Source organism: Nerophis lumbriciformis, linkage group LG12 (assembly GCF_033978685.3).
Source record: "Nerophis lumbriciformis linkage group LG12, RoL_Nlum_v2.1, whole genome shotgun sequence".
Taxonomy (NCBI): domain Eukaryota; kingdom Metazoa; phylum Chordata; class Actinopteri; order Syngnathiformes; family Syngnathidae; genus Nerophis; species Nerophis lumbriciformis.
The window spans coordinates 13,572,258-13,580,645 of NC_084559.2; the positions used below are offsets into that span (position 1 = coordinate 13,572,258).

General features: G+C 42.7%; 1 protein-coding gene across 1 annotated transcript in view; it reads left to right on the forward strand.

The window, feature by feature from the left end:
* The first annotated feature begins 202 nt into the window (after positions 1-202).
* Positions 203-8,388, forward strand: part of LOC133623019 (guanine nucleotide-binding protein subunit beta-like protein 1) — a 124,623-nt gene continuing 116,437 nt past the window's right edge. The window contains exon 1 of the mRNA XM_061985925.2: positions 203-221. The gene's annotated coding sequence lies outside the window, so the exon portion shown is untranslated. The remainder of the gene's footprint in view (positions 222-8,388) is intronic.

The window sequence follows — 8,388 nt, forward strand, 5'->3', positions numbered from 1 at the left end:
TCTCCAGAATCCAAGGACGCTTATTTGTGATACCGGGACTGTGACTCCCTTTTGCGGGTAAAGTACTCCCCTTCAAAAAAAACATCAAGGTTGTCTCGTTCGTGTTTGACTGATCTAAGGACCGCATTTCTGCCTGTGCTCCAACCTCCAGAAAGATCCGGTCAACGACTCGCATCCCTTCTTTGACTTCACTTCAACCACAAACCCTGCAGGGAAAAAAGGTGGGCTCTTATCAGCGCCGGGTCGCCATTGGTAGCCGAGGCGAGGCGAAGGCCTGCGAAATGAGCTTATTTGACCCTCTGATAAGAACAGGATACCCTTAGGAATGGTCTAAATTCAATACACATGGCTGCCACTGTGGCTTTCATCAGAGGGGATGTGGATGTTAGAAAAGAAGCCGGCTATCTGTCGCTCTGTGGTCCGGGTTCAGCCTATCTAGAGGGGTCAAACACACCACAACCTTTCTGTAGAACATGCGGCCAACAACAAGAAGCGGCTGCGCAGCTATGTGTTATTCTGCGGTTTGGATCCCCAGGCATCTCGGCAAGACGATGCCAACCTCCTCTAACAAATCATTTATTGAGGCGTTTTGTCACTCGGGAAGCTTGTTTTATTACAGGATTTATGGAGGGGATAACATGCCAAACCTCACTCACTTGAGTCAATTCTGATTGCAGAGGCAACACACTGCAGAAACTGAAATCTAAGTAAGATGAAATATGTCAAATAAGGGTGATATTTGCTTATTTTCTGTCTGATAATATAATTCAGCAGATTTTATTTTAGAGTGTTTGACTTGTTTTAAGTGTTTTGATCCTAAATGATCTCAGTAAGATATTACAGCTTGTTGCTGAGATTTGATGACCTATATTGAGTAAAACATGCTTGAAACTAGAATATCAAGTGTTGCAAAGCTGTGTCATCAACACTCACAAGTATAAAACTACTTTTTTAAAGTAATCATTTCTTATTTCAAGAATGAAATAAAAAAAATCATGACTTTGACACAATTGTGTCTATAATTAAAACAGATGACAGACTTCGCTGTTTTATTTTCAATGAAACAATAGAAAATAGGTACTCATATAGTAGTACAGTTGGCACAGTACAGTAAACTGACAGTTAATATTTAAACATTTGACATTTCTAACAATTTTGAACAGAAATAGTTCATGCACATTCAGATAAATCTTCAAAATTACAATAAAAAATTTTTTGGCCGGGGGCCGGGCTGTATATATGCACACTAATTGACTGAAAGAGCACGCACTTGGCGCGATGATGTCATGTTATCCATGGAAAAATGCATTTTTAGACAATATGATTAGCCTGAGCGGCTAGGAGACCCCGAGAGTAACAAGCGCTTGCCTTGTTGCCTTTCCATTAAGAACAATAAATTACTTTTTAGTATAAGTTTGCTGGTTTCGAGAAATGTAATGCCGAGCGCATATCATTATGTCAAGATAATGGCACTAGCATTTACTTCATTTAAGAACATTTTTCAACATATTGAGCAAAAAGGTCTAACAATTTTTTTTTTCTACCAAGAAAAGTGCACTTGTTATTAGTGAGAATATACTTATTTTAAGGTATTTTGAGTTCATTGAGGTTAGCTAATTTTACTTGTTTTGGAAAGTCTTGACAAGCCAAATGTTCTTGTTCTATTGGCAGATAATTTTGCTTAGTTCAAATAAAATACCCCTCATTTTTGTATTATTTTTTCTTCTTTTTGAACGCTGACTTTTTGCAGTGTGAGATAGGCTCCAGCATCCCCTGGGGATCCCGACAAGAAGTGCGTCGCAGTAGTCTAGGCTGCGAAATGACATGGATAAATGAACATTTAGCATCTTTCATGGCCATTTCTCTACATAGTGCACTGAAATGTAAACACACCACACTTTAGCCGGAGGCAACGGCTTGATTGTATTTACGTTATTTCTTTTGGGGGGAAAAATGCTTCAGTTTTCTTAGGATCCAGTCAGAACTTGTGTAAGGGGTCACTAACCAAAACCAGAGGGACCACTGTAGTCCATTTTTGTGTATATAACAGGACGTACTAACTTTGTTTCATAACCGGAATTCATGTCAATGAGGGATTTTTAATCACTGCTACGTTGAAAATGTTAATAATATTGATAACTGTTGTTGATAATATTCAGTTTTGTTTGACTGCTTTTAGATTGTTTTGTGTCATGTCATGGGGTTTGGTTTTGGAATTGGAATTGCATTATTATGGTATTGTTGTGTATTGTTTTGTTGGATTGATTAATACAAAAAAATAATAATAATAACGGGAATTCAGCTTTTGCTTAGTACCTTAACGTACTGGTGTATGTACGGCGTGATTAGTTGCAATGTTCACTATTTGCACCACGAATCATGACGCTTCTGCCCAGAATGTTTATTATTCAAACCTATTGGCCTTCCCGGTAAGGTCTATTCAGGTGTACTGGAGAGGAGGCTACGCCGGATAGTCGAACCTCGGATTCAGGAGGAACAGTGTGGTTTTCGTCCTGGTCGTGGAACTGTGGACCAGCTCTATACTCTCGGCAGGGTCCTTGAGGGTGCATGGGAGTTTGCCCAACCAGTCTACATGTGCTTTGTGGACTTGGAGAAGGCATTCGACCGTGTCCCTCGGGAAGTCCTGTGGGGAGTGCTCAGAGAGTATGGGGTATCGGACTGTCTGATTGTGGCAGTCCGCTCCCTGTATGATCAGTGTCAGAGCTTGGTCCGCATTGCCGGCAGTAAGTCGGACACGTTTCCAGTGAGGGTTGGACTCCACCGAGGCTGCCCTTTGTCACCGATTCTGTTCATAACTTTTATGGACAGAATTTCTAGGCGCAGTGAAGGCGTTGAGGGGATCTGGTTTGGTGGCTGCAGGATTAGGTCTCTGCTTTTTGCAGATGATGTGGTCCTGATGGCTTCATCTGGCCAGGATCTTCAGCTCTCACTGGATCGGTTCGCAGCTGAGTGTGAAGCGACTGGGATGAGAATCAACACCTCCAATGGTTCTCGCCCGGAAAAGGGTGGAGTTCCATCTCCGGGTTGGGGAGGAGACCCTGCCCCAAGTGGAGGAGTTCAAGTACCTCGGAGTCTTGTTCACGAGTGAGGGAAGAGTGGATCGTGAGATCGACAGACGGATCGGTGCGGCGTCTTCAGTAATGCGGACGCTGTATCGATCCGTTGTGGTGAAGAAGGAGCTGAGCCGGAAGGCAAAGCTCTCAATTTACCGGTCGATCTATGTTCCCATCCTCATGAGGTGAGAATCACACTCCTCAGCCTTCCCGGTAAGGTCTATTCAGGTGTACTAGAGAGGAGGCTACGCCGGGTAGTCGAACCTCGGATTCAGGAGGAACAGTGTGGTTTTCGTCCTGGTCGTGGAACTGTGGACCAGCTCTATACTCTCGGCAGGGTCCTTGAGGGTGCATGGGAGTTTGCCCAACCAGTCTACATGTGCTTTGTGGACTTGGAGAAGGCATTCGACCGTGTCCCTCGGGAAGTCCTGTGGGGAGTGCTCAGAGAGTATGGGGTAACGGACTGTCTGATTGTGGCGGTCCGCTCCCTGTATGATCAGTGTCAGAGCTTGGTCCGCATTGCCGGCAGTAAGTCGGACACGTTTCCAGTCAGGGTTGGACTCCGCCAAAGCTGCCTTTTGTCACCGATTCTGTTTATAACTTTTATGGACAGAATTTCTGGGCGCAGTCAAGGCGTTGAGGGGATCCGGTTTGGTGGCTGCAGGATTAGGTCTCTGCTTTTTGCAGATGATGTGGTCCTGATGGCTTCATCTGGCCAGGATCTTCAGCTCTCACTGGATCAGTTCGCAGCAGAGTTTGAAGCGACTGGGATGAGAATCAACACCTCCAATGGTTCTCGCCCGGAAAAGGGTGGAGTTCCATCTCCGGGTTGGGGAGGAGACCCTGCCCCAAGTGGAGGAGTTCAAGTACCTCGGAGTCTTGTTCACGAGTGAGGGAAGAGTGGATCGTGAGATCGACAGGCGGATCGGTGTGGCGTCTTCTGTAATGCGGACGCTGTATCGATCCGTTGTGGTGAAGAAGGAGCTGAGCCGGAAGGCAAAGCTCTCAATTTACCGGTCGATCTACGTTCCCATCCTCACCTATGGTCATGAGCTTTGGGTTATGACCGCAAGGACAAGATCACGGGTACAAGCGGCCCAAATGAGTTTCCTCCGCCGGGTGGCGGGGCTCTCCCTTAGAGATAGGGTGAGAAGCTCTGCCATCCGGGAGGAGCTCAAAGTAAAGCCGCTGCTCCTCCACATCGAGAGGAGCCAGATGAGGTGGTTCGGGCATCTGGTCAGGATGCCACCCGAACGCCTCCCTAGGGAGGTGTTTAGGGCATGTCTGACCGGTAGGAAGACCCAGGACACGTTGGGAAGACTATGTCTCCCGGCTGGCCTGGGAACGCCTCGGGATCCCCCGGGAAGAGCTGGACGAAGTGGCTGGGGAGAGGAAAGTCTGGGCTTTCTTCTTTCCTTCATGTATCTAAACTTTACCGCTACCGGTAGTTTCTTTTTTCTATATTTTTATTGTAATATTTTCAGAATGTGTTTGTTCTATTTTTGGCCAAAGGTAAGACAAAGAAAACAATCTGAAGTTGTCTTTATTTTTGTAGTTTTAATGCCATGATTTTAATAGTTATTTAAAGAATAAACTTGCAATAATAAACATATATTTAATGTAACGTTCACTTTTTTGTTAAAATAAAGCCATGTTTTGTGGTCCCCTTTAATTAGAAAAGTATCAAAAAGTACCAAAAAGAATCGAAATAATTTTGGTACCGGTACTAAAATATTGGTATCAGGACAACACCACTGCTTAACCATCCATTTGTCATCCACTTTCCACTTGTTTTAATGTAATGATACACGCAAACGGACTGGTGTGTTATGCACAATGTTTCGCCGTATGACAACCAAGCAGTGACGTGCAGTCATGGAAAGAAAAAAAATGTAAAAAGAAAAAAAGATATATTAAATTGTTAAATGTATCCAGTGATTATACTATAAAGTTATTTTCCATTTAACTTCACCAGTTTTAGATTATTTTTTATTCAAAATCGCTGAATTTTCACATTTGCCGTTCAAATACTGAGAAGAGACGGTGCGATGAACAGCAGCCAGTCGAGGCACGTCACTCAGTGCCTCAACATGGATTGCGGACTCGGCTAACTGCTGGCCTGCTGTGCAGTGAGACCGTATTGCTATATGAATTATATTATACATTTCCATAGTTTAGTTAGCTGAGGTATATAATGTACAGTGTATTTTGTCAACAACTGTATGTGTGTAACGTATTTCTTGTGCTGAGCGATCATAAAACGGCTGCAAAAGACGCACTGGCTGAGGCTCGCAGTAATCCCGCCTCCTGCACCCCCGCCGTAGAATTGTTATATCAACTAAAGCCCACACTTAAACTTTCCACGTGCAAGATTGAATCTATTTAAAAAAGTTATTTCATAAGAAGCCAAAAAGTGCAAAAACAATAATGCTCGTGTTGGAGGAGTTGTGAATGACTGCAGGGCCACAACATTAGGTACACCCGCAGACTGCAGGTGTACCTAATTCACAACTCCTCCAACACGAACATTATTGTTTTTGCACTTTTTGGCTTCATATTAAATAACTTTTGTAACCTATTTTTATGGGCTTTCCTATTTGTGATGTTAAGTTCCTGTTATGCGCTGTTATACAGTATATGCCTTGAGCTCTTATTTTGAAGGCGCTAAGAGGTGGAATTTTGACACGTTGGAGTGGAGCGGAAGTTTTTGAAAGAAGGTAAATAAAGTGGTCCTCGTGTAAACTGGAGCCTCCGTGTTTGTTATTTTGTAGTTTCATACAGTATAGGCGACATTTATAAACCCTCGGTTACACTTTTTTAAATAGATTCAATCTTGCACGTGGAAAGTTGAAGTGAGGGCTTTAGTTGATATAACACTCCCGTCAGGGGGTTCATTAATCCAGCACAACAGCGGCGCATGGACTTCATTTATAAGTAAAGGTAAGACCATAATAACGTTTTTTAATTAAATGTGCTTTTTTGTGTGCTACAGTTTGTATGTGTAAAGTTAAAGTTAAGTTAAAGTAGCAATGATTGTCACACACACACACTAGGTGTGGTGAAATTTGTCCTCTGCATTTGACCCATCCCCTTGATCACCCCCCTGGGATGTGAGGGGAGCAGTGGGCAGCAGCGGCGCCGCGCCCGGGAATAATTTTTGGTGATTTAACCCCCAATTCCAAGCCTTGATGCTGAGTGCCAAGCAGGGAAGAATGCTGGTATGAGCTTTTAAACATAACCCGTTAACTGCTGCCAATCAAATGGTGAATAAGATACTCTTTAGGGTTCATATGTTTGTAAATCTGACTGTGATGAAGTCAGTGCCTCACCAGCCATCAACCTCACCGCAACCAAGACAGAACACGAAAACCAGTGCAAAAATATATGTCAAAAAACAAATCGTATAAAAAGTGGGGCATAAAAAAGCCAAAGTGCCACAGTGTAATGTACTACTGCTTAAAATATTCCACCAAAGACTTACTGTAGGGTCTGTAGCAAGTATGAAAAAAACCACAATTTTGCCGACTCAATCATCAGCGGTGCAATCTGCGACTAATTAACAGAAACAAAGCCAAAAGATTGCTCTCTGCCATGCGTGGACGTGACCATGAGGAAAGGCTTCATCCTCCTTCATCAGCAGAGGGAGTTTGAAGTGCAGCTGATAAAAAAACATGAACTTGAGCCTCCCTGCCGGCCATTCCCAGGGAGGATGCTCCACCCCACGCTGATAGAACGCTCTTCATCATTAAAGCTCTGTTCTTCGCTCCTCACTTGCACCGCCTCCGTCATTCCCGCCGGGCTAACAGTAAAGTTCCCAAAACTAAAACGGGAGGTAGCGAGTCACGGTATAATACACAGGTGTCAAACTCCAGGCCCGTGGCATCATTTTACCTGGCCCACATATATGTTAATAAAGTACTTCATATTTTCTCACTGAATGTAATTTTTTTTTTTTCATTTTGACAGAAAAAATATATGTACTGCTTGAAACTGCACGCCTTTTAAATGTTATTAGTATCCATTATTGCAACAAATATTACAGCATACCTGCCAACTACTCCGGTTTTCCCGTAATTAGTACGGTTTTCATCAACCTATTCCGGGTTACGGTTGCAGTGATAAAAAATACGGTTTTCATTAATTAAAAAATTATTTTTTTTTTTAAGTTTTATTCACGAAATCGCGTAACAACAATGACATTCGACCTGCTTCCCGTAACTTCCTATCGAGCCATTCCGCGAGGCTATTTATAGCACCGCTGCCAAGCACGAGGCACCTGTTGCCATTGTTTCCAAACGAGCGAACGATCATGGAATCAGCCGGAGAAAAATCGCAAACGAGTCTTAAACCGAAAAGAAAACTGCAGTCATTCCGTGAAGAATATTCAAAAGCCTATCCGGGAATAATTATCCGTTCCAAAAAGGGTGAAAACTACGCGAATTGCACCTTGTGCAGACAAGATTTTTCGATCGGACACGGAGGAATTAGCGATGTAAAAGACCACGTTGGGACAAAAGAACACAAGTCTAATGCCGTTGCTAAATTTGGATTTTAGCCACAAAAAGGTAATGACACCAATGTTATCTATTGGAATTGTTTAGTACTGTTATACTGTTAAAAGTGTTTATACTATTTATGCTTTCAAGTCCAAGTTGAAGAAATCTTGTTAAATGTTGACAGCATAACTACCAAAATACAGAAGTATGTCCTTAATATTTTTGCAGTGCTATTTCTGTTGAAAAGTTCAAATGATTACATTAGAGATGTGATGTGCCACTTTTCAAGTGTCTGATGGCTTAAATTAATTTTCATTCATTTTTCATATTTTGAATTCTTTTGAAAGGCTTACAAAAAAACTACATTTGAATTGTAATTCCATGCTATTGACAGGACTATTAATTGTAATGAAGTTAGCTTACCATGTTTACAGTATGATAATTGTGATAGAAATGTGAATTTTAGGCACAGAATATTTTTTACAATTGAACAAGGCAGTAGATTATACAAGCTTGGACAGAAAGTTAATAATGACACCAATGGAATTGTTTAGTTCTGTTTTACCATTTGTTTACTGTAAAAAGTGTTTATACTTTCAATGAACAAATTGAAGTCTTGTGAAAGGTTGACAGGATAACTGGCATTAACTGTCAAAATAATGAGTTTCCTCCGCCGGGTGGCGGGGCTCTCCCTTAGAGATAGGGTGAGAAGCTCTGTCATCCGGGGGGAGCTCAAAGTAAAGCCGCTGCTCCTCCGCATCGAGAGGAGCCAGATGAGGTGGTTCGGGCATCTGGTCAGGATGCCACCCGAGCGCCTC